The sequence below is a fragment of the Physella acuta genome, unplaced genomic scaffold (genome assembly GCF_028476545.2).
Source record: "Physella acuta isolate Inbredline_101_S28 unplaced genomic scaffold, ASM2847654v3 ptg001112l, whole genome shotgun sequence".
In the NCBI taxonomy this organism is placed as follows: domain Eukaryota; kingdom Metazoa; phylum Mollusca; class Gastropoda; family Physidae; genus Physella; species Physella acuta.
Window position 1 is genome coordinate 7,515 of NW_026732629.1, and position 23,770 is coordinate 31,284.

The 23,770-nt window shown below is 38.1% G+C and overlaps 1 long non-coding RNA gene across 1 annotated transcript; it reads right to left on the minus strand.

Annotated features, from left to right (window-relative positions):
• Window positions 1-1,397: 1,397 nt before the first annotated feature.
• Window positions 1,398-21,528, minus strand: LOC131955879 (uncharacterized). The gene is made up of 2 exons (XR_009388908.1): window positions 21,212-21,528; window positions 1,398-2,083 (listed from the first exon to the last, which is right to left on the minus strand). It is a non-coding gene; the product is annotated as an uncharacterized LOC131955879 (long non-coding RNA).
• Between the last annotated feature and the right edge of the window lie 2,242 nt (window positions 21,529-23,770).

The window sequence follows — 23,770 nt, forward strand, 5'->3', positions numbered from 1 at the left end:
GCGGTACTTGACCACAGCGGTACTTGACCACAGCGGTACTTGACCACAGCGGTACTTGACCACAGCGGTACTTGACCACAGCGGTACTTTACTTGACCATAACACTACATGACCACAGCGGTACTTGACCACAGCGGTACTTTACTTGACCACAGTAGTACTGACCACAGCGGTACTTGACCACAGCGGTACTTGACCATAGCGGTACTTAACCACAGCGGTACTTGACCACAGCGGTACTTTACTTGACCACAGCGGTACTTAACCACAGCGGTACTTGACCACATCGGTACTTGACCACAGCGGTACTTTAACCACAGCGGTACTTGACCACAGCGGTACTTTACTTGACCACAGCGGTACTTTACTTGACCACAGCGGTACTTTACTTGACCACAGCGGTACTTTAACCACAGCGGTACTTGACCACAGCGGTACTTGACCACAGTAGTACTGACCACAGCGGTACTTGACCACAGCGGTACTTGACCACAGCGGTACTTGACCACAGCGGTACTTGACCACAGCGGTACTTGACCACAGCGGTACTTGACCATAGCGGTACTTAACCACAGCGGTACTTGACCACAGCGGTACTTGACCACAGCGGTACTTTACTTGACCACAGCGGTACTTTACTTGACCACAGCGGTACTTGACCACAGCGGTACTTGACCACAGCGGTACTTGACCACAGCGGTACTTGACCACAGCGGTACTTGACCACAGCGGTACTTGACCACAGCGGTACTTGACCACAGCGGTACTTTACTTGACCATAACACTACATGACCACAGCGGTACTTGACCACAGCGGTACTTTACTTGACCACAGTAGTACTGACCACAGCGGTACTTGACCACAGCGGTACTTGACCACAGCGGTACTTGACCATAGCGGTACTTAACCACAGCGGTACTTGACCACAGCGGTACTTGACCACAGCGGTACTTGACCACAGCGGTACTTTACTTCACCATAGCGGTACTTAACCACAGCGGTACTTGACCACATCGGTACTTGACCACAGCGGTACTTGACCACAGCGGTACTTTACTTGACCACAGCGGTACTTAACCACAGCGGTACTTGACCACATCGGTACTTGACCACAGTAGTACTGACCACAGCGGTACTTGACCACAGCGGTACTTGACCACAGCGGTACTTTGATACCGTCGTATTAACGTATTAGAATATTCTCTGTTAGTATCTCGTAGTCGTATTTTTCTTATTTTTCTTGGAGTAAGTTAAAGACTTTTTAAAAATGTTGTTGTTATTGCTGTAATTATAGAAGAGCATTATTTAAGTTGAAGTGGGTGTTATATAGTTCTAAAAGACGAACTGTCAACAATTAAAAAGAAACGAATTAAAGAGAAACAAAGAAATACTTCAATAAGGCATAGGAATTTTTAATACATTTTTTTAAAGTTTAAAATTTTTGTTTAAAAACAAGAGCCATGTCCATAGTTTTACGCTTCAATTGTTCTAAAATTATTATTTTTTGTTCATTTTAACAGATATATCTAAAGCAGGAAAGATTTATATCTGTATATTTTAAAATCACACAGTGTAAATGTCCTTTTTTGGGGTTTTTTCTTCGAATTGCTGAATTGTAAGTTTCAAAATATCTGTTAGGATATCAGAGAAAAATTGAATGTTTTAACGTCATCCGCCTTGTTTTGGCTGGAACTAATCCACAAGCGACCGTTTGACCAGAAATTAATCCACAGGCGACCGTTTGACCAGGAATTAATCCACAGACGACCGTTTATGCAGGAACTAATCCAGCGACGACCGTTTGCCAGCTGATCTGAGCATTTCTTGTAAATTTGCCAGAAGTTCCATCTCCTCTTGTGCCCTCATGTTGTCGGCCAAAGCTTTTATGTTCCCATTGAAGGAGAACCGTTTCGACCTTTGACCCTGGACTTGGCCGGCCAACAGCCTTGACCTGTCCTCCAGCAGACGTAGATCGATGTCGTCTGGTAGACTTTTGGCCGACACGCCTTGTTGACCCAGAGAAAGGCAGAGACAGAAGGCGATCGTGGACAGGCAGATTGGTAGGACCAGGGACATTGTTCACTGAAAACAAAAAAATAAATTAAAATTCTCAAATTTAAAACAATTTTAATTATTTCTAAGTTTTAATTATCTTTAATTAATTAGCAACCGGTCATATAGTGTTGTCCAAATAAAATTTTATTTTAAATCAAGCGAAATTAATTTTAAAAATTATTAAAAGCTAATTAGTTCATGAAAAAAGTACCTAAATAATGTAACTATAACCTATAGTACAGTTCTTGATATATTTTTTTTTAATAGTATGGAAGACGCTTAAGTTTGAGCCACGCATCAAAACTAGGTAAAAATGTTAGACTATCATTACATACAAATACAAATGATTGTTTTCTAAAATACTTCAAGTTTTATTTTTAAAAAAAAGGACTCAGATTTAGTTTCAAGAATTTTTTAAGTGGAGTTGTAACGAGGTCTATGATCTCAGTGTAATAGTGATACAGGGATATAAATAGTGGTACTGAGGTATTCGAAATGTGTGTAGGGTAGTGGGATCATGCAGAGACTTGTATTGGAGAAGTGGTTGGGATTTGGGATCTGGGATTAGAGTAATGAGTTTACTTATAATACATTGGTGTAAATTTTGGGAACATGATTTTCTTATCTGGGGATGAAATTTACATCTGATGCTATTAAAAAAAACTATTTAAAGCATGGCGAATTTTAGAAAACCTGTGGAAATCATCGCTTATTTTAGAAACGTATCCAAATCATGGAGTATTTTAGAAAACTTTTTTTAATCATACAGTACTTTAGAAACCAAGTCAAATAATAGAGTATTTTAGAAACGTATTAAAATCATGGGTACTTTAGAAATCTAGTTAAATTATAAGATTTTATTTACTCGTATACGGAGTAAATAGGAAGTATTGTAATCGTGCAAAAAATCGAAATCGTGATTTTAAAAAATCTTGACGTTTTACACCTCCCTGAGTCGGAAAAACATAGAATTTGAAATCTTGTCCGTCTGTCTGTTTGTTTCTCTGTGTATACGTGAACACGACAACTTAAGCACCATTTCATACATATGTATTATATCAATTTTGTAGTTTTCAAATAACTTTTCAGACAGCGATTTCCGGTTACCGGAAGTAAGAGATCTTATTCTCTGGGTTCCGTCAAATTTTGAATGATTTCCGGTGCCCGGAAGTAGTTCTTTACGCTATTTCTGATTTCTCCAAAAATCATAAGGATTTATTTAACTATTTATTGTCCGTCACGTTCGGAAAGTTAAGCGCAGAATTTTGAACACTTTTACCGGACCGATTTATTTCAAACTTTTCACGTAGGTCCAGACTAGTGGACATATTGACATAAAATGTTACTTAATTAAATGATTAATTAACTTTTAATAAATTAATGTAGGTACTACTTTTGCGCACTATTATACACATATCGTTTGCTGTTCATTTGATGCTCAATTCTTTTTTTCTACGCGATTCTTTTCTATTTAAATTTTTAAATATTTAAAAATTGATAAGAAACATGTGTATAGCCTGATTGAACTGGAATTGCCCCCCCCCCCCCTTCTGTCAGTGTTATATATGAATATTCGAGAAAGTTTCATAAAGATCGCTCTCGCTTTATTTAAAAAAAAAAACTAAAATTATCGAGTATTTTAGAAACCGATTAAAAATGTGACATTTTTTATGCCCCGTCAGACTACCGCTTGTGACACCAAACTCCACGGCTAAAACCACGCGTCTAATGGCAGATCAAAACTTGCGGCCGGCCGGCAGGGAGCGGAAGAGATAAAAAAACGAAATTATAATTTTCATGAAATAGATGGGATGGATTGTCAGGAGCCATTGCAGTGTAAGACGATAGTCTGGATAATTTCTGTAATGCCGGGGTTATAAATATCATTGCTCATCTGTTTGTCAGAGAGAATTTTTGTCTGTCTTTTTGTAGGGAACGTCTAATAAGGCGTTCAGGTTACGTACTCTTATTTACATACATATTAGTAAGAAAATACGGATTGGATTAAAAATACTTTATTGCTTTAAGGGAAAAACTCTAGGAGATGTAACATTTTTTAAAAACTCCAGTTAAATCTTTTCACCAGGGTATTGTACAACCAAAGGGCTATTTTCGTCAGGGTAATATTAAGTAGGAGTTACATATGAAGAGTGAAAATAAACCCAACGGAATTAAAATGAATGAACTTCATGACCGAATTACTTAAACAATTAGTTATTTGAAAATCTTCAGGTTGTGTCTTGTGACCGGGTATTGTAAAACAACGGTGATATCATTGGGAGCGTGTTCTCTGATAGAACCAGTGTTTCTTCCAGGGGGGGCACTTGAAATTTTCGGGGGGGGGGGGGGGGGGGGGCGGACACTGTTAAAAGTATATATTTCTATATACATTTCATTTCGTTCGGGGGGGGGGGGGGCTCTAAGAGATGCCTGGGAGAAACTCTGAATAGAATGTACATTGATAAATAAATACAAAATCAATAAATAAAGATAGTATGGTATCTTATTATATATATATATATATATATATATATATATATATATATATATATATATATATATATATATATATATATATATATATATATATATATATATATATATATATATATATATATATGCATATTTATATCTATAATAATAGTTTCGCTGTCTGTCTATCTATCTATCTATGTATCTGACAAGAACGCTCTAGAGAAAACACAAGCAAATTAAAAAATTTAACAGTAAAGCGGAAGCGAAATATGACGTCATATTCAGCATAATATAGTAGAAAATAGTATCAAGCCGGAGTAATATGACGTCATTGATTCCCGAGTAAACATTGAATAAAAAGGCAATTTTGTCTAGTCTAAGGGGTTTGCGTGAAGAGTTTCTTTCATACAATTCTTCGGGTAGGGGCGAAGCCCCACCCCCGCGTAAGAACGTCTGACCCCCCCCCCCCCCCCAACTCAAAAGAAATTTCTTCATCGATACTCTATAATAAAATTACCGCCTAATTAATGTGTCTAATCTAAAAAGTGGTTTTCTTGCAATTTCTTTCAGCAATTCTTCGGGTAGTGGCTAAGCGCGACACCAGTGTTTCTTTCAGACTTTTTCATCCCCTCCTCCCAAGTAGAGTTGCCTGAAAGAAACTCGTTCGAGGGAGCGGTAGACTTTCTTCGGGGCTGACCCCCCCCCCCCCCCCCCCCCCCAAAGAGATGCCTGGAAGAAACTCTGGAAAGAACAAATATTAAAAATAGTTTTCATATACGCTAAACCCACATATTCACGTGTAATGTGTATAAAACAGAACCTTGAACATATGCTCTCCATAATGCATTAACCTCATTTGAAACAAGTCTACATTTTTCTATGTTAAGAAAAAACTGTTTGATCCTAACAAGATACCTTACCATCCCAATAGACGTGCTCTGTTGTATCCTAGCCTCGCTTTGGTTTTGGATTACGACTTGGATCAGTTACATTTTACAGTGCGACATTTTGAAATATTCATGTTGAGATGGAAACTGTACCCCCATCTATACAGCGACATACTTTTTTTTTCAGTGATGTTTTACATTTTTTCCCTTGTTCACCACGCCCCCCCCCCCCATCCCCCATTTGATTGTGTGTCAAGCTAAAGTGAAGAAAGCTAATGGATTTTATTTACTAATTCAATTCTGTTTTACGATTATAAATGTTCGACAGAAATGAAAAATAAAGGAATAAAAAAGTTGTAAGTGAAAGATGTTGGAAATTTTGATTAGGTTCAGGTGTGAAAAGATGAATGTTGGAAAAATATGTTCTGATGATTTACACAAGAAAACAATTATACAAGTTTTTCTATGTGAAGGTTTCAGGTATTATACGTTCTAGCTATGTGTGGGTTGGTTGAGTTTAAAGATGTGGGGGCTCGGTAGGGTTTAGAGTTGTAGGGCGTCACATAGGTTGAGCGATGTGTGTCGTCAAACATTTGGTGTTTTATTTTGGTATGGCATCAATGCCCCCCACCCCACCCCAAATTAAAGTCCCCCTCTCTACAGCATACGCGAGTCAATTGAGGTTACTCAGGCTAAGAACACAATTTCGCTAGCTTAGAAAGCCACTCTGTAGAATGCCAAAAAGGGTAAGTGTAGTACAGGCACCCTCTACCCAGCCCCCTCCCCTCCAGAAAAGGTCGATCAGTGAAATTTACCGTGGATTTTAACGCCCTAACAAGAATAGGTAATATTAAATAATATTGTGACCAAAATAAAGAGAGAATAGTTATGAAAAATAATTATCATTAAAAAAGTTTAAAAAACCCCACGTTTTCTGATTGAACTAAAAAGTAGAAAATAAATGCTATACATCACAATAATGCAAGCGATCACTCTACTATAAGCGATGAAAAACGTGGGGCGCCGAAGTAAAAGTTTTTTTATCGGTCATTGTTAATATAAGATGTAAAAGTTATATTACTATTGATTAGATAATACTATTGAGTTTTATTAGGGAGCTTGTAGAGAGTCAACAGTATTAGAAACTGTAAGAAAATCACGGCGCCCCACGTTTTTCATCGCTTATAGGAGAGTGATCGCTTGCATTATTGTGAGGTATAGCATTTATTTTCTACTTTTTAGTTCAATCAGAAAACGTGGGTTTTTAAAAACTTTTTTAATGATAATTATTTTCTACTTTTTAGTCTTTGTCTGCTTGTTTGCATTCAAATCTTGCTATCGATTTTATCTTCTCGCATTCACTTTTTTTTTGGGTAAACGAAGACAACTCGTAAAAAACACGTGCCTTTTCCAATCGACGTTTCTTCTGTGTTGCCGTTTCTTTCACCGTTGTTTGTACACAAACACCGCGTGACCACTACTCAGTAAGCCAAAAGAGGGAGAGTACCGAACCTTGTTTTCATCAAATTACAATTACTAGGTTATGTCCCTTTTTTGTACAAATATATAGGGGCCTAAAATGATCAATAAAAATTATCCATGGATCAATTTTGTAATAATAACAATTGAATATTCTATTGTCATCGGAAACAAAGCTTCCATGAAAATTTCAGCGCGCTAGCTAACTGGGAAGTGCCCGAAATTTCGATCGCAAGATTTGATTGGAAAACCAAACAAACAGACGCGAAAGTAAGTTAAAGAAAACGTGGGAATAAAGAGAAAGCAAAGAGAACATAAGAGAACATACGGAGAAGACAAAGAGAAGACGACATGTACAAAAGCACGTCTGGCCAATGGCAACAGAGATCACGTCCATCTCCATGGCAACAACAGAGATCGCGTCCATCTCCATGGCAACAACAGAGATCGCGTCCATCTCCAAGGAAACAACAGAGATCGTGTCCATCCCAACCAGCTTGACCAATGTAATTACTTGATCGCCGTTTGCCCAAAAAGCTCTTATTAGCCCTCTGTAAAGGTAACGCTTGTAGCTGTACCTTATGTGCTACAGTGCTAGTATCCTTGTAATTAAAGAACTGGTCTTAAATATTTCACATTTATTTCTATGTTTTTCCGTTGATATTTTAAATAAAAAAAAAGCGCCTTTACAATTTTTAGAAATAAATGTATTGATTTTCGTCAGAGGAGTGAAAAAAAAATGATTTTTTGGCCGCCCCCTCCCCCCTCAGCAGCATTGAAAATAAAAAAACAAAAGAAAATTTCTCCACTACTCTCTGTTAATGTATGTTTTAAATATTCATGGATTCTCTCCCTACTTACAAACATGGACCAGGGTTTTGATCGTTTCAATATTGCGAATACTTTATTTGAGTTGCCTCCCTGCTTAAGACGCATTAACCAAGAAATAGTTAGAATACGAAAGTGAAAGCCATTTACAAACATCGTTTTGAAAGTGTCTGCAAACCATTTATAAGCGTGTGTATGCCATTTATAAAAATTGTTTGAAAGTGCGTCTGGATTCAATTTTAAAAAGTGACTGAAAGTTTGTATCCAATTGACAAAAGTAATTTGAAAGTGTGTGCGTATAATATCATTTATAAAATTCAAAATGAAAGTGTGTATTTATACTATTAAGAAAAATAATTTTTAAGTGACACTCGATGCCATTTATAAAAATCAAATTACAAACGTGTCTCCATGCCATTTATAAATTCAACATATCTTTAACGAGATCATGTTGGCTGTTCAAATTCAGCGGTGTTAAATTATTCAGCTATGTCTTCAAGCGTTACCAGAAAAGTTTTGTGTTTTGTAAAGTACTTTTTATAACCTGAAAAGTCCAGATAGGGTAGTTCATGTTACCGCGTGGTAGTGGTAGTGTATGTCAAGAGTTGAAGCCTATGTCATGTCACCATATAAACGTATTTTTGTTATCCCAATATCAAACAAAATTTTAATTTCCTGACCTGAATTTAAAAATTAATATTAGACTCGAAATCTGAAACGCTATGCACATTTTTGAGAAATCGGAAGTAGCGTAAATTACTACTTCCAGTCAACGGAAATTACTCAAAATTTAACAGAAGGTAGAGAATTAGATCTCAAAAAACTAATGTAAATTTTAAAAGTACTAATAATATTGCGCACTATTATGCGCTTTTTTTTATTTGCGTTCACTTGGTGTGCAATTAATTTGTCTACGAGATTTTATTCTATTTTTAAAACTTTAAGTATTTAAAATGGATTAAAAATCATGTCTATAGCCCGAGTTCCCATCCCCTGTTATTTTATATAAAAATATTCGAGAAAGTTTAGGGGAGATCACTACCGGTTTATTTTGGAAAACCAAACAAACAGACGCGAAAGTAAGTTAAAGAAAACGTGGGAATAAAGAGAAAGCAAAGAGAACATAAGAGAACATACGGAGAAGACAAAGAGAAGACGACATGTACAAAAGCACGTCTGGCCAATGGCAACAGAGATCACGTCCATCTCCATGGCAACAACAGAGATCGCGTCCATCTCCATGGCAACAACAGAGATCGCGTCCATCTCCAAGGAAACAACAGAGATCGCGTCCATCCCAACCAGCTTGACCAATGTAATTACTTGATCGCCGTTTGCCCAAAAAGCTCTTATTAGCCCTCTGTAAAGGTAACGCTTGTAGCTGTACCTTATGTGCTACAGTGCTAGTATCCTTGTAATTAAAGAACTGGTCTTAAATATTTCACATTTATTTCTATGTTTTTCCGTTGATATTTTAAATAAAAAAAAAGCGCCTTTACAATTTTTAGAAATAAATGTATTGATTTTCGTCAGAGGAGTGAAAAAAAAATGATTTTTTGGCCGCCCCCTCCCCCCTCAGCAGCATTGAAAATAAAAAAACAAAAGAAAATTTCTCCACTACTCTCTGTTAATGTATGTTTTAAATATTCATGGATTCTCTCCCTACTTACAAACATGGACCAGGGTTTTGATCGTTTCAATATTGCGAATACTTTATTTGAGTTGCCTCCCTGCTTAAGACGCATTAACCAAGAAATAGTTAGAATACGAAAGTGAAAGCCATTTACAAACATCGTTTTGAAAGTGTCTGCAAACCATTTATAAGCGTGTGTATGCCATTTATAAAAATTGTTTGAAAGTGCGTCTGGATTCAATTTTAAAAAGTGACTGAAAGTTTGTATCCAATTGACAAAAGTAATTTGAAAGTGTGTGCGTATAATATCATTTATAAAATTCAAAATGAAAGTGTGTATTTATACTATTAAGAAAAATAATTTTTAAGTGACACTCGATGCCATTTATAAAAATCAAATTACAAACGTGTCTCCATGCCATTTATAAATTCAACATATCTTTAACGAGATCATGTTGGCTGTTCAAATTCAGCGGTGTTAAATTATTCAGCTATGTCTTCAAGCGTTACCAGAAAAGTTTTGTGTTTTGTAAAGTACTTTTTATAACCTGAAAAGTCCAGATAGGGTAGTTCATGTTACCGCGTGGTAGTGGTAGTGTATGTCAAGAGTTGAAGCCTATGTCATGTCACCATATAAACGTATTTTTGTTATCCCAATATCAAACAAAATTTTAATTTCCTGACCTGAATTTAAAAATTAATATTAGACTCGAAATCTGAAACGCTATGCACATTTTTGAAAATAAATAAACCGGTAGTGATCTCCCCTAAACTTTCTCGAATATTTTTATATAAAATAACAGGGGATGGGAACTCGGGCTATAGACATGATTTTTAATCCATTTTAAATACTTAAAGTTTTAAAAATAGAATAAAATCTCGTAGACAAATTAATTGCACACCAAGTGAACGCAAATAAAAAAAAGCGCATAATAGTGCGCAATATTATTAGTACTTTTAAAATTTACATTAGTTTTTTGAGAAATCGGAAGTAGCGTAAATTACTACTTCCAGTCAACGGAAATTACTCAAAATTTAACAGAAGGTAGAGAATTAGATCTTTTACTTACATGTGAAATTTCATTTATCTATCTGAAATAGTACTCAAGTTATAGGCTTTTAAAAAATTCAAAGTAGGAAAAGTACCACTTCCGGTTATCGGAAATCGCTCAAAAGTTGATACGGATCTACGATTTTGATAAAATACTTATATATGAAATTTCATCAACCTAGCTGTAACGGTACTCAAGTTATCGTGTTTACACACGGACAGACAGACAGACAGACAGACACACACACACACAGACATACGGACAAGATTGCAAAATTATGTTTTTCCGTATCAGTGAGGTGTAAAACGTCGAGATTTGTAAAAATCTCGATTTTTTTTTTTGCACGATTACAATACTTTCTCTATACTACGTATATACGAGAAAGTAAAAAAAGCATATTTTCTTTTTGTGAATCAGAATATAAACCCTCGCCTTAACTGCACCTTTGTCTTCATTTTATCGTAAGCACCGACAGACGTGATGTGGTCTCCAAATTATTAACAAAAAAAAATGTTTATTTATAGCGCCATAATTTTGTTAGACGGGTTTCTAAAAATGTGATAGTTAACCCTGACTCAACACGAATTAAACAGAAATGTATTACCTACATCATGATTACTCCAGATTTTAATCCATCATTTTAAATCCAGATGTTAAAAGTGTTTTCGTTGGCTAAGTCTATAAAATCGAAATTAATTATTGACAATGTGAGCCATTTTCTCATTGCGACCGCTAGACTTATGGTTGTCAGTCTGAAGCGTTCCGTCAGCTCTTTTGTTCTTGCGGTCAAAACAACTTCCGTAACACTAAAAGACTCCGCGACAAGAAAAATTCTGGGGCGCGCAGCGTCACAAAAGATTGTAGTAATTTCTATCAATACGTTGTGTGAATGCTTACAGTCAGGGAAATTTATTTGAATTACAGTCTTGCTGACGTCTTTTTTAATTCATTTTAACTTGGTTTGGTGTGTTTCTTACTTCCCTTTAAAATTAATCTGGTTAACGTGTGCTTCTTACTTCCCTTTAATATAATCTTGCTAACGTAATGATTCTTATTTCCCTTTAATTTAATCTGGCTAACGTGCTTCTTACTTCCCTTTAATTAATCTGGCTAAAGTGATTCTTATTTCCCTTTAATTAATCTAGTTAAAGTGATTCTTATTTCCCTTTAATTTAATCTGGCTAACTGGATTCTTAATTCCCTTTAATTTAATCTGGCTAACGTGCTTCTTACTTACCTTTAATTAATCTGGCTAAAGTGATTCTTATTTCCCTTTAATTAATCTAGTTAAAGTGATTCTTATTTCCCTTTAATTTAATCTGGTTAACGTGATTCTTACTTCCCTTTAATTCGGCTGTCTTCAAGATTTGGTTGTGAGAGCATTTTTCATGTGTCTCGGGCTACAGAATTTACTTTCAACCTAAACAAGCTATATAACAAGTCTGCCACCCCCCCCCCCCCCCCCACTTACCTCCAAAACAAAAGAAACCAAAACGTAAGATAAAAATTAACAATAGAACAAACTGTAATAGAAGCAACACAGTAACAAAAAGTGCAGCAACATTAGTAACAGTAGCAACATTTGCAACAACATTAGCAACAGTAGCAACATAAAAACAGCAGCAACAACATAACAACAACAAAAACGACACTACCAACAGCAGCAACATATCAACCAATGCAGCGACAACATTAACAACAGTGCAGCAACATTAGCAATAGTAGCAAAAGCGTAAGGAACAGCAACAGCAACATTAACAACAATAATTAGAGCAGCAACATCATAATTAGCAACCGTTATTCCAGCAACAACAAGAATAAGCAAAAATATCATCAGATGTTCCGCCCACGTAATGTTTTTATTTTATTTTGTTCCGCTACATTCCCCCGCCGTCTTTTGATGAATAAATACAAAATATTGATCCGGTTTTTACACGAGCAAAAAAAGCCATCATTTTAATCCAGGTTGAAATAGTTTTGCGATTAAAAAGAGTGGGCTAATCTGCATATTTTATCCACGTGTCTCTAGATTAAAATCCATTTTTTTTCATTAGGTAATAATTTTATACAAATCAATTAGGACATCAGCAAGCGCGCGTTGCAATTAATGTATTTAAAAATGATTTCTAAACAACAAAAAATGAAAATGTCAGACTCTGAAAAAAACCTATTAAATATTGAAACGGATGTCTTAATATTATTTGTAAAATGTATATTTAAATAGCATCAGCCTCATTTTTGGGTAAATCAGAAAAATATTGGGTTATGAAAGCTAAGCAGTTTCAGGCAGCGTTTTTGAAGTTTTGGTTAGGTTTCGGGAGATAGAGAATACACCTGTAGTGTAGATGGCTGGGCTGACATTACTGATGAAATGTAAACAGGGATGTTTTGTCTCTGTGTGCAAGTTTGATGAGTTGGTTCAATAGACTGGAGATCTATTTACTCTGTATGTGGTGGGGTGGGTGTGGGGGTTGGGAGGAGGCAGTAGATCTCTCCTCATATCATTAGCATTAGAGTGTGGGGGGATGGGGGTGTGATTCAAGTTGAGTATCACGACGAATGGAACAGAAGAGACAGCAAATCTAACAGAAGAGACAGCATATCTAACAGAAGAGACAGCATATCTAACAGAAGAGACAGCATATCTAACAGAAGAGACAGCATATCTAACAGAAGAGACAACATATCTAACAGAAGAGACAGAATATCTAACAGAAGAGATGGCATATCTAACAGAAGAGACAACATATCTAACAGAAGAGACAACATATCTAACAGAAGAGACAGTTTATCTAACAGAAGAGACAACATATCTAACAGAAGAGACAGCATATCTAACAGAAGAGATGGCATAGCTAACAGAAGAGACAGCATATCTAACAGAAGAGACAACATATCTAACAGAAGAGACATCATATCTAACAGAAGAGACAACATATCTAACAGAAGAGACAACATATCTAACAGAAGAGACAGCATAGCTAACAGAAGAGACAGTTTATCTAACAGAAGAGACATCATATCTAACAGAAGAGACAACATATCTAACAGAAGAGACAACATATCTAACAGAAGAGACAGCATAGCTAACAGAAGAGACAACATATCTAACAGAAGAGACAGCATAGCTAACAGAAGAGACAACATATCTAACAGTAGAGACAACATATCTAACAGAAGAGACAACATATCTAACAGAAGAGACAGCATATCTAACAGAAGAGACAACATATCTAACAGAAGAGACAGCATATCTAACAGTAGAGACAACATATCTAACAGAAGAGACAGCATAGCTAACAGAAGAGATGGCATAGCTAACAGAAGAGACAGCATATCTAACAGAAGAGACAACATATCTAACAGAAGAGACATCATATCTAACAGAAGAGACAACATATCTAACAGAAGAGACAACATATCTAACAGAAGAGACAGCATAGCTAACAGAAGAGACAGTTTATCTAACAGAAGAGACATCATATCTAACAGAAGAGACAACATATCTAACAGAAGAGACAACATATCTAACAGAAGAGACAGCATAGCTAACAGAAGAGACAACATATCTAACAGAAGAGACAGCATAGCTAACAGAAGAGACAACATATCTAACAGTAGAGACAACATATCTAACAGAAGAGACAACATATCTAACAGAAGAGACAGCATATCTAACAGAAGAGACAACATATCTAACAGAAGAGACAGCATATCTAACAGTAGAGACAACATATCTAACAGTAGAGACAACATATCTAACAGAAGAGACAGCATATCTAACAGTAGAGACAGCATATCTAACAGAAGAGACAACATATCTAACAGAAGAGACATCATATCTAACAGTAGAGACAACATATCTAACAGAAGAGACAGCATATCTAACAGTAGAGACAGCATATCTAACAGAAGAGACAGCATATCTAACAGTAGAGACAACATATCTATGCGTGTACATAAAATTTAAAAATTCGAATAGTGGGCAAGCTCGTTGTCGGTGTAAGGCAGAGGCGTCGCTAGGCGGGGGGCGGGGGGTGCGGACCACCCATTTGACACAAATTGACACTGTATAGCGTTAGAGTTTGTGTGTGTGTGTTGGAGAGGCGGGGTTGTATATCTATTTACCCTGTTAGAGTGGATGGGGGGGGTAAGGTTAGGGGATAATTGATTAGTGAGGGTGGTTTGTCTCTAGACTACTAATATTAGTGTGTGGGGGTTGGGGGAGAGGGAGGTGAGGAAAAAGAGTATATTTCAAGGATTGGTGGTGAATTGTCTAGAGATAGACAGTCTCTTTAACACACTCACTCACACGTACACGCGCACACACACACACACACACAAACACACAATGTTGGAGTTCCCAAATGATTAGAGAAAACACAGCGAAGATTAAAACAAATATAAAACATTTATTTTATTTGAGCCGCAGTTTAATACAACACACCAATACTTGACCGAGGTAGTTAAATACCTGACCTAGGCAGTTAAATACTTAATCGAGGTAGTTAAATACTTGACCTAGGTAATTAAATACTTGACCGAGGTAGTTAAAAACTTGACGAGGTAGTTAAATACTTGACCGTGGAGGTAGTTAAATACTTGACCGAGGTAGTTAACAACTTGACGAGGTAGTTAAATACTTGACCGTGGAGGTAGTTAAATACTTGACCGTGGAGGTAGTTAAATACTTGACCGTGGTGGTAGTTAAATACTTGACCGAGGTAGTTAAATACTTGAACGAAGTAGTTAAATACTTGACCGTGGTGGTAGTTAAATACTTGACCGTGGTGGTAGTTAAATACTTGAGAGTGGTAGTTAAATACTTGACTGAGGTAGTTAAATACTTGACCGTGGTGGTAGTTAAATACTTGACCTAGGTAGTTAAATACTTGACCTAGGTAGTTAAATACTTGACCGAGGTAGTTAAATACTTGACCGAGGTAGTTAAATACTTGACCGAGTAGTTAAATACTTGACTGAGGTAGTTAAATACTTGACCGTGGTGGTAGTTAAATACTTGACCGTGGTGGTAGTTAAATACTTGACCGGGGTGGTATTTAAATACTTGACTGAGGTAGTTAAATACTTGACTGAGGTAGTTAAATAATTGACCGAGGTAGTTAAATACTTGACCTAGGTAGTTAAATACATGACCGAGGTAGTTACATACTTGAGAGTGGTAGTTAAATACTTGACCGTGGTGATAGTTAAATACTTGACCGTAGTGGTAGTTATATACTTGACTGAGGTAGTTAAATACATGACCGAGGTAGTTAAATACTTGACCGTGGTGGTAGTTAAATACTTGACCTAGGTAGTTAAATACTTGACCGAGGTAGTTAAATACTTGACCGAGGTAGTTAGATACTTGACCGAGTAGTTAAATACTTGACTGAGGTAGTTAAATACTTGACCTAGGTAGTTAAATACTTGACCGAGGTAGTTAAATACTTGAGAGTGTTAGTTAAATACTTGACCGTGGTGATAGTTAAATACTTGACCGTAGTGGTAGTTAAATACTTGACTGAGGTAGTTAAATACTTGACCGAGGTAGTTAAATACTTGAGAGTGGTAGTTAAATACTTGACCGAGTAGTTAAATACTTGACTGTGGTGGTATTTAAATACTTGACTGAGGTAGTTAAATACTTGACTGTGGTGGTAGTTAAATACGTGACTGTGGTGGTAGTTAAATACTTGACTGAAGTAGTTAAATACTTGACTGTGGTGGTAGTTAAATACTTGACTGAAGTAGTTAAATACTTGACTATGGTGGTAATTAAATACTTGACCGAGGTAGTTAAATAATTGACTGAGGTAGTTAAATAATTGACCGAGGTAGTTAAATACTTGACCTAGGTAGTTAAATACTTGACCGAGGTAGTTAAATACTTGAGAGTGGTAGTTAAATACTTGACCGTGGTGATAGTTAAATACTTGACCGTAGTGGTAGTTAAATACTTGACTGAGGTAGTTAAATACATGACCGAGGTAGTTAAATACTTGACCGTGGTGGTAGTTAAATACTTGACCTAGGTAGTTAAATACTTGACCGAGGTAGTTAAATACTTGACCGATGTAGTTAAATACTTGACCGAGGTAGTTAAATACTTGACCGAGTAGTTAAATACTTGACTGAGGTAGTTAAATACTTGACCGTGGTGGTAGTTAAATACTTGACCGTGGTGGTAGTTAAATACTTGAGAGTGGTAGTTAAATACTTGACCGTGGTGATAGTTAAATACTTGACCGTAGTGGTAGTTAAATACTTGACTGAGGTAGTTAAATACTTGACCGAGGTAGTTAAATACTTGAGAGTGGTAGTTAAATACTTGACCGAGTAGTTAAATACTTGACTATGGTGGTAATTAAATACTTGACCGTGGTAGTTAAATACTTGACCGAGGTAGTTAAATACTTGACTGAGGTAGTTAAATACTTGACCGTGGTAGTTAAAAACTTGACCAATATCGTTAAATACCACACTAGTACTTGACCGGGACGTACTTGCTCACCCTAGCATGTATCAACTTCAGGATCATGACTCCAGGGTTTCGCGTATGATCTTGATGATCGGGATTAGGGTCAGAATTAGTCCTAGGATTAAAATAAGTTTTAGGTTATTTATAGATTGAGTATCGGTTTCGGCGTGATATGCCACGCTATAAGAGGTTGCTGTATAATAGAGAGGACTCATGGAAGGACAGTATCAAAGAGTATTGTATGTGTGGTGTAGAGGACTCAGTAAAGGACAGAATATCAAAGAGTATTGTATGTGTGGTGTAGAGGACTCAGGGAAGGACAGTATCAAAGAGTATTGTATGTGTGGTGTAGAGGACTCAGGGAAGGACAGTGTCATTTTTGTAATGTTCTACAGTATCGCAGGAATGGTGTGTTAGTGGGAGTTATAACATCCCATATAAACCCCCCCCCCCTCCCAAAAATAAATGACAAGTGTCTCACTCAAAATGCGTCATATTATAATCAGTGGCGGCTTACAAGTACTCAAAATAAAAATAATAATGGAAAAACACAAATTACAATAAAAAGAAATAGGCCTACATGTTTTTAAATGACTTTACAAAATACATGCAAAGTTATTCAACAAGTAAGCGTTATATCTTGTTGATGGTTAAGCTATAAACTCGAAAACTTTTAAATACATGTCGCTTACGTGATTAAATTATTAATTATGAAAAATAGATGGAAACAGCAATTAAGTGACGGGTTATAAGTACCTGTTTGTAAACAGTGTTTCTTCCAGACTTTTTTCTCCGGGGGGGGGGGGCACTTGAAATTTTCGGGGGGGGGGGGGGGGGCGGTAAACTTTCTTCGGGGGGGGGGGGCGGACACTGTTAAAAGTATATATTTTCTATATAAATTATATAAATTTCATTTCGTTGGAGGGGGGGGGGGGCGGTAAAACATTTTCGGGGGGGGGGGGGGCTGAAGAGATGCCTGGAAGAAACTCTGTTTGTAAACAGGTCAGATTTACGCTAGATAGGTCACTTGTTGATTAAATAAAGCCGAACAGACTTTAGTTATCACTAACTCAGTTACTTAGTAAGTAAAACATCATCTATGTCACTAGCTTCGATTAATTTCGAATTTCACTTTTCAGTTTGTTAAATTAATATTTAAGTGTTATAGATCCGCTGGCTAATCGATTATTATTCCCTGCCCACCTCCTAGATATATTGTTCAGACACCGAATATAATTCAATTTTTATAATCGTGAGTTATTTCTTTTATAAAGGCAGTAATCTATTCACAATTATATAGCCTTGCTAAACCACTTGACACCAAGCCATTAACTGTGTAATAAAACTACTAGAAGATTAGTACGCTATTCTTTCAATGTTTCTAATTACATCGTTAATGTTTATTTTGCGATATATTTCATAGTGGGAGATGAAGAGTTAGTGCTGACCAGACAAACTTACGGCGGAAAATGTTGGAAATATTTCAAAGAGTAAATCGAGTCTTCTGTGTGGGAGAGAGCGAGCAAAAGAAGTACTCACGTTTTGCAAGTTCAAAGAAAGCGATATCCACACACTAAATGATTTTTAGAGAGAGAGGGCAAGAATTGGTGTTCAGATTTCTTTGGGAAATCTTGAGACATGTTTTTAAAAAACAAATCCGTTTACAAATGGATGATGTTTTGGGAACGTATATTTTGTGGGATGACCCGCTCGAAATTTCAAATTATCCCCCTATGGGATAGGGCAAGGGATAGGTATGGATTAGACAGTGTTTCTTTCAGACGTTTTATCCGGGGTTGGGGGGGGGGGCACTTACATTTCCGACGAGATGCCTGAAAGAAACTCTTGGGCTAGTGATTGAGTTAGGAGTCGGATTAGGTTAGTAAATGTCCTGACATTTGCTAATGTGTAGGCCTACTCATTCTTTCTGTCCATTTATGGCATTTTATAGAACCTCTTGGGTTCATACAAATAAAATGACGGGTGAAGTAGAGTTTATTTGTTACAAAAGACTTCGGCATACAGTGGGATAGAATGGCCCTTAACGTGAGTCAGGTACCCATCACAGCTGGGTGGACTCAGGGAGTCAACAGACTCGTGCCTCGAATCCAAACTCGAGACTTTCGACTTAGTTCTAAAATAATTTTATTATTGGTAAATATCTATTATTTATTAAATTTTTATTATTGGTAAATACCAATTATTTATTAAATATTTATTATTGGTAAATAGGGCCCTACCTATTATTTATTAAATTAATGACGGAATGTTAGAACCCGCTAGCGTCACACACCAAAGACGTGAGCCACACACCAACGACGTGAGCCACACACAAAAGACGTGAGCCACACACAAAAGACGTGAGCCACACACAAAAGACGTGAGCCACACACAAAAGACGTGAGCCACACACAAAAGACGTGAGCCACACACAAAAGACGTGAGCCACACACCAAAGACGTGAGCCACACACCAACGACGTGAGCCACACACCAAAGACGTGGGCCACACACCAAAGACGTGGGCCACACACCAATGAAGTGGGCCACACACCAAAGACGTGGGCCACACACCAAAGACGTGGGCCACACACCAAAGACGTGGGCCACACACCAATGAAGTGGGCCACACACAAAAGACGTGAGCCACACACAAAAGACGTGAGCCACACACAAAAGACGTGAGCCACACACAAAAGACGTGAGCCACACACAAAAGACGTGAGCCACACACAAAAGACGTGAGCCACACACAAAAGACGTGAGCCACACACAAAAGACGTGAGCCACACACAAAAGACGTGAGCCACACACAAAAGACGTGAGCCACACACAAAAGACGTGAGCCACACACAAAAGACGTGAGCCACACACAAAAGACGTGAGCCACACACAAAAGACGTGAGCCACACACAAAAGACGTGGGCCACACACCAAAGACGTGGGCCACACACCAATGAAGTGGGCCACACACAAAAGACGTGGGCCACACACCAAAGACGTGGGCCACACACCAATGAAGTGGGCCACACACCAATGACGTGGGCCACACACCAATGACGTGGGCCACACACCAAATACGTGGGCCACACACCAAAGACGTGGGCCACACACCAAAGACGTGGGCCACACACCAAAGACGTGGGCCACACACCAAATACGTGGGCCACACACCAAAGACGTGGGCCACACACCAATGCCGTGGGCCACACACCAAAGACGTGGGCCACACACCAAAGACGTGGGCCACACACCAAAGACGTGGGCCACACACCAAAGACGTGGGCCACACACCAAAGACGTGGGCCACACACCAAAGACGTGGGCCACACACCAATGACGTGGGCCACACACCAAAGATGTGGGCCACACACCAATGACGTGGGCCACACAACAATGACGTGGGCCACACACCAATGACGTGGGCCACACACCAATGACGTGGGCCACACGCCAATGACGTGGGCCACACACCAATGCCGTGGGCCACACACCAAAGACGTGGGCCACACACCAATGCCGTGGGCCACACACCAAAGACGTGGGCCACACACCAAAGACGTGGGCCACACACCAAAGACGTGGGCCACACACCAAATACGTGGGCCACACACCAAAGACGTGGGCCACACACCAAAGACGTGGGCCACACACCAAAGACGTGGGCCACACACCAAAGACGTGGGCCACACACCAAATACGTGGGCCACACACCAAAGACGTAGGCCACACACCAATGACGTGGGCCACACGTTAAATAAACTACGTTAAATCTAGCAGTAGAAAACACGTTAAATAAACTACGTTAAATCTAGCAGTAGAAAACACGTTAAATAAACTACGTTAAATCTAGCAGTAGAAAACACGTTAAATAAACTACGTTAAATCTAGCAGTAGAAAACACGTTAAATAAACTACGTTAAATCTAGCAGTAGAAAACACGTTAAATAAACTACGTTAAATCTAGCAGTAGAAGACACGTTAAATAAACTACGTTAAATCTAGCAGTAGAAAACACGTTAAATCAACTACGTTAAATCTCGCAGTAGAAAACACGTTAAATCAACTACGTTAAATCTAGCAAAGGAACAAACACATTAAATAAACCACGTTAAATTAGCATTAGCAAACACATTAAATAAACCACGTTTTAATAATCTGAGTGTTATATAACGTATGGTATTGGTGAAATTTTACTCCAAAAGTCATCTCTCACTCTCCCTTTCCCGGTAAAACTAACAAAGCTAAATTAAAAAAAAATTACTAAGTATCCCGATGCTTAAAATACTTGATAAACTCAAACAAGAAAAATACTTACAATGTTGAGGAAAAAGACAAAAGATCCAAAAAAATACAATTTCAGCTTTAAAAATTCCTGTTTCAGTCGCCAGCGGTTCGCTACCTCACAATGTCCAACTTTCTGTAGTCGCCAGCAGTTCGCTACCTCACAATGTCCAACTTTCTGGTCGTCCACGGCAGAATGACCGAGTGCAAGACGCTCCTGCTCTTATAAGAAAACCCTTGAGCCGCCCCGCCACTCCAGAGCCGCAGAAAACACGGCTCTCTCACGCACTCCAAGTTTAAGTCCTCGTCAGTCGCCTCAACACATCACTTAGAGCAGCTTGCAATCGCTCGTTGTTTCTTCTCGTCAATCGGAACTCTTTTGTCTGGGGTGGAATTCAGGGGAAATTTATTGACGCTCTAAACACGCGAGCATAATCGCGCGCTATCTAATAAAAATAAATTTCAGTAAAACAATTGAGAGGGAGGGGGGTGGTAAAGTAGGAAGGGTGTCACATTACGTTTTTTTTAAATTAATGGAGCTGTGATTAAGCAGAAACAAGAATTAATTTTTTTTAATGTTTCGGTTTCTAAAAAAAGAAATTGAACTTGAGGGTCGTCCATAAGCGGCGTCACAATCCTAATTGGAGAGGATTTGGACAGAGCCGGCGTTAGGGGGTGGCGAACGGGGCGGTCGCCATAGGCCCCGCGCTTGAAGGGGCCCCGCGCTTCAGCAATGTCATTGTTATCTGTATTAGTTCGTAAACTTAAAAAATGGTTACTGAATTCAATTGGGAAAAACTAAATGGTCGAATGCCGACGTTGTTGATTGTTATAACTGAGGCCATGGTGATGTTAGTGAGTTTTCACCCATCTCACTGAACTGGGACAGGCCGTAATTCTATACAAAAAACAGTGTCACACACCTCCCCTTTGTGTAGGGTACGGTCGCCTGACATTTGACCTGAGCTGACTGGAGATGGCGGTCGAGAATTAGCCCACGACGTAAAGAGATACCCTATTGTATGCGGACCCATGAAGACGTCCTTTTAGTGAGCAGACGGGATGTCTGTAGTAGACAGTTAGTGACCTGATGAACTCTAGTCCTGACTTTCTTGTTGTAGATGTCGTATAATGTCGTATATGTACAGTGTTTCTTCCAGACTTTTTTCTCCGGGGGGGGGGGGGGGCACTTGAAATTTTCGGGGGGAGGGGGCGGTAGACTTTCTTCGGGGGGGGGGGGGGGGGGGCGGACACTGTTAAAAAAATATATTTTCTATATAAATTATATAAATTTCATTTCGTTTTCGAAGAGATGCCTGGAAGAAACTCTATAAGTAGGCCTACTTGTCTTGGTATAACAAAATTAACATTCAGTTGCGTGCAGAGGGGTGGGAGGAGGGCGACGAGGAGGGAGGGGGGCTTAGGATCTATATCAGGCGGCATTAAACAGAGTGATTTATTATTATTTTTTGGAAGAAAGTTAAAACTGTTGTTATGTTGGGTAACCTTAAGGATTCACCCGTTCAAAAATTAAGACAATAATGATTTTGGTTTTAAAATATTGTATGAATTCTAAAAAAAAATTTGAAGTCTATACTGTTTTGATACATCAGGACGAGTTCGCTGTATTGTAAACTTTATTTTCCTAATTATTCGGCACGTGATTAAATTTTCTTAAGTGATTTGGTATGAATTACATAACTGTCAAAAGTGATTTAATATCTTAGCAAAGGAAAAACAAGTTAATTAAAAAGTCTAGTGACATTTAAGCGCAATTTCCTTATGTTATCTAAAAATAGCTCTGTCGTAGCGTAAATCAAGAGCAGGGTTAGTAAAACCATTGGTTAGTTATTAAAACATTTTTTATTAATTATTTTTTTCAGTATTTTACATGTTTTATTTACAATAGAGTTACATGACTAAAAATCATTGCGCGCCTAGCTACCGAACGTGATGTCGCAGCCATTGAACGTGATGGCGCAGCTATTGAACGTGATGACGCGTGTGGTGTGGTTGGATAAAAATGCCTACTAATTCGGTCCAAATTTTAATTAATTCAAAATTTTTTTTGTGACAGAACGAAAGGATATTTTTGAAACTTTCTTCGGCAATATTGTTCTAAATTATGGCAGGAATCGATTGGTACATGTTTCAAGTCGCTAAGTGGTCTGGTTGCCGAGATATGGGCCAAAAACTGCTTTTTTCGAGGTTTTTTGGCTTTTCCGGGAAATCAATGAAAGAAACCCGGAATTTTTATGGCCCATGTTCATACTCGTAACTTGCTTAACATAATTGCTTTTGGAACTAGTCCTCGATATTGCTTCGTTGAGGAGGAGATACGACTTAAAGCTGCGGACACACATTCATACATCCATTCATCCATCCAGAAATGACGGGTTAATAAACGCAATTCTCCAGAATGGAAATTGCGCTAAAAACTACGAACATTGGGTTAATACAGGGGTCTCCAAACTACGGCCCGCGGCCCTGATGCGGCCCGCGATGTCCTCTCATCCGGCCCGCGGAGATCCTTTTGTCCACGGAAAAACCGTTTGTTGGTGATGGCTGAGGAACTTTGCCCAGAAAAATTAAA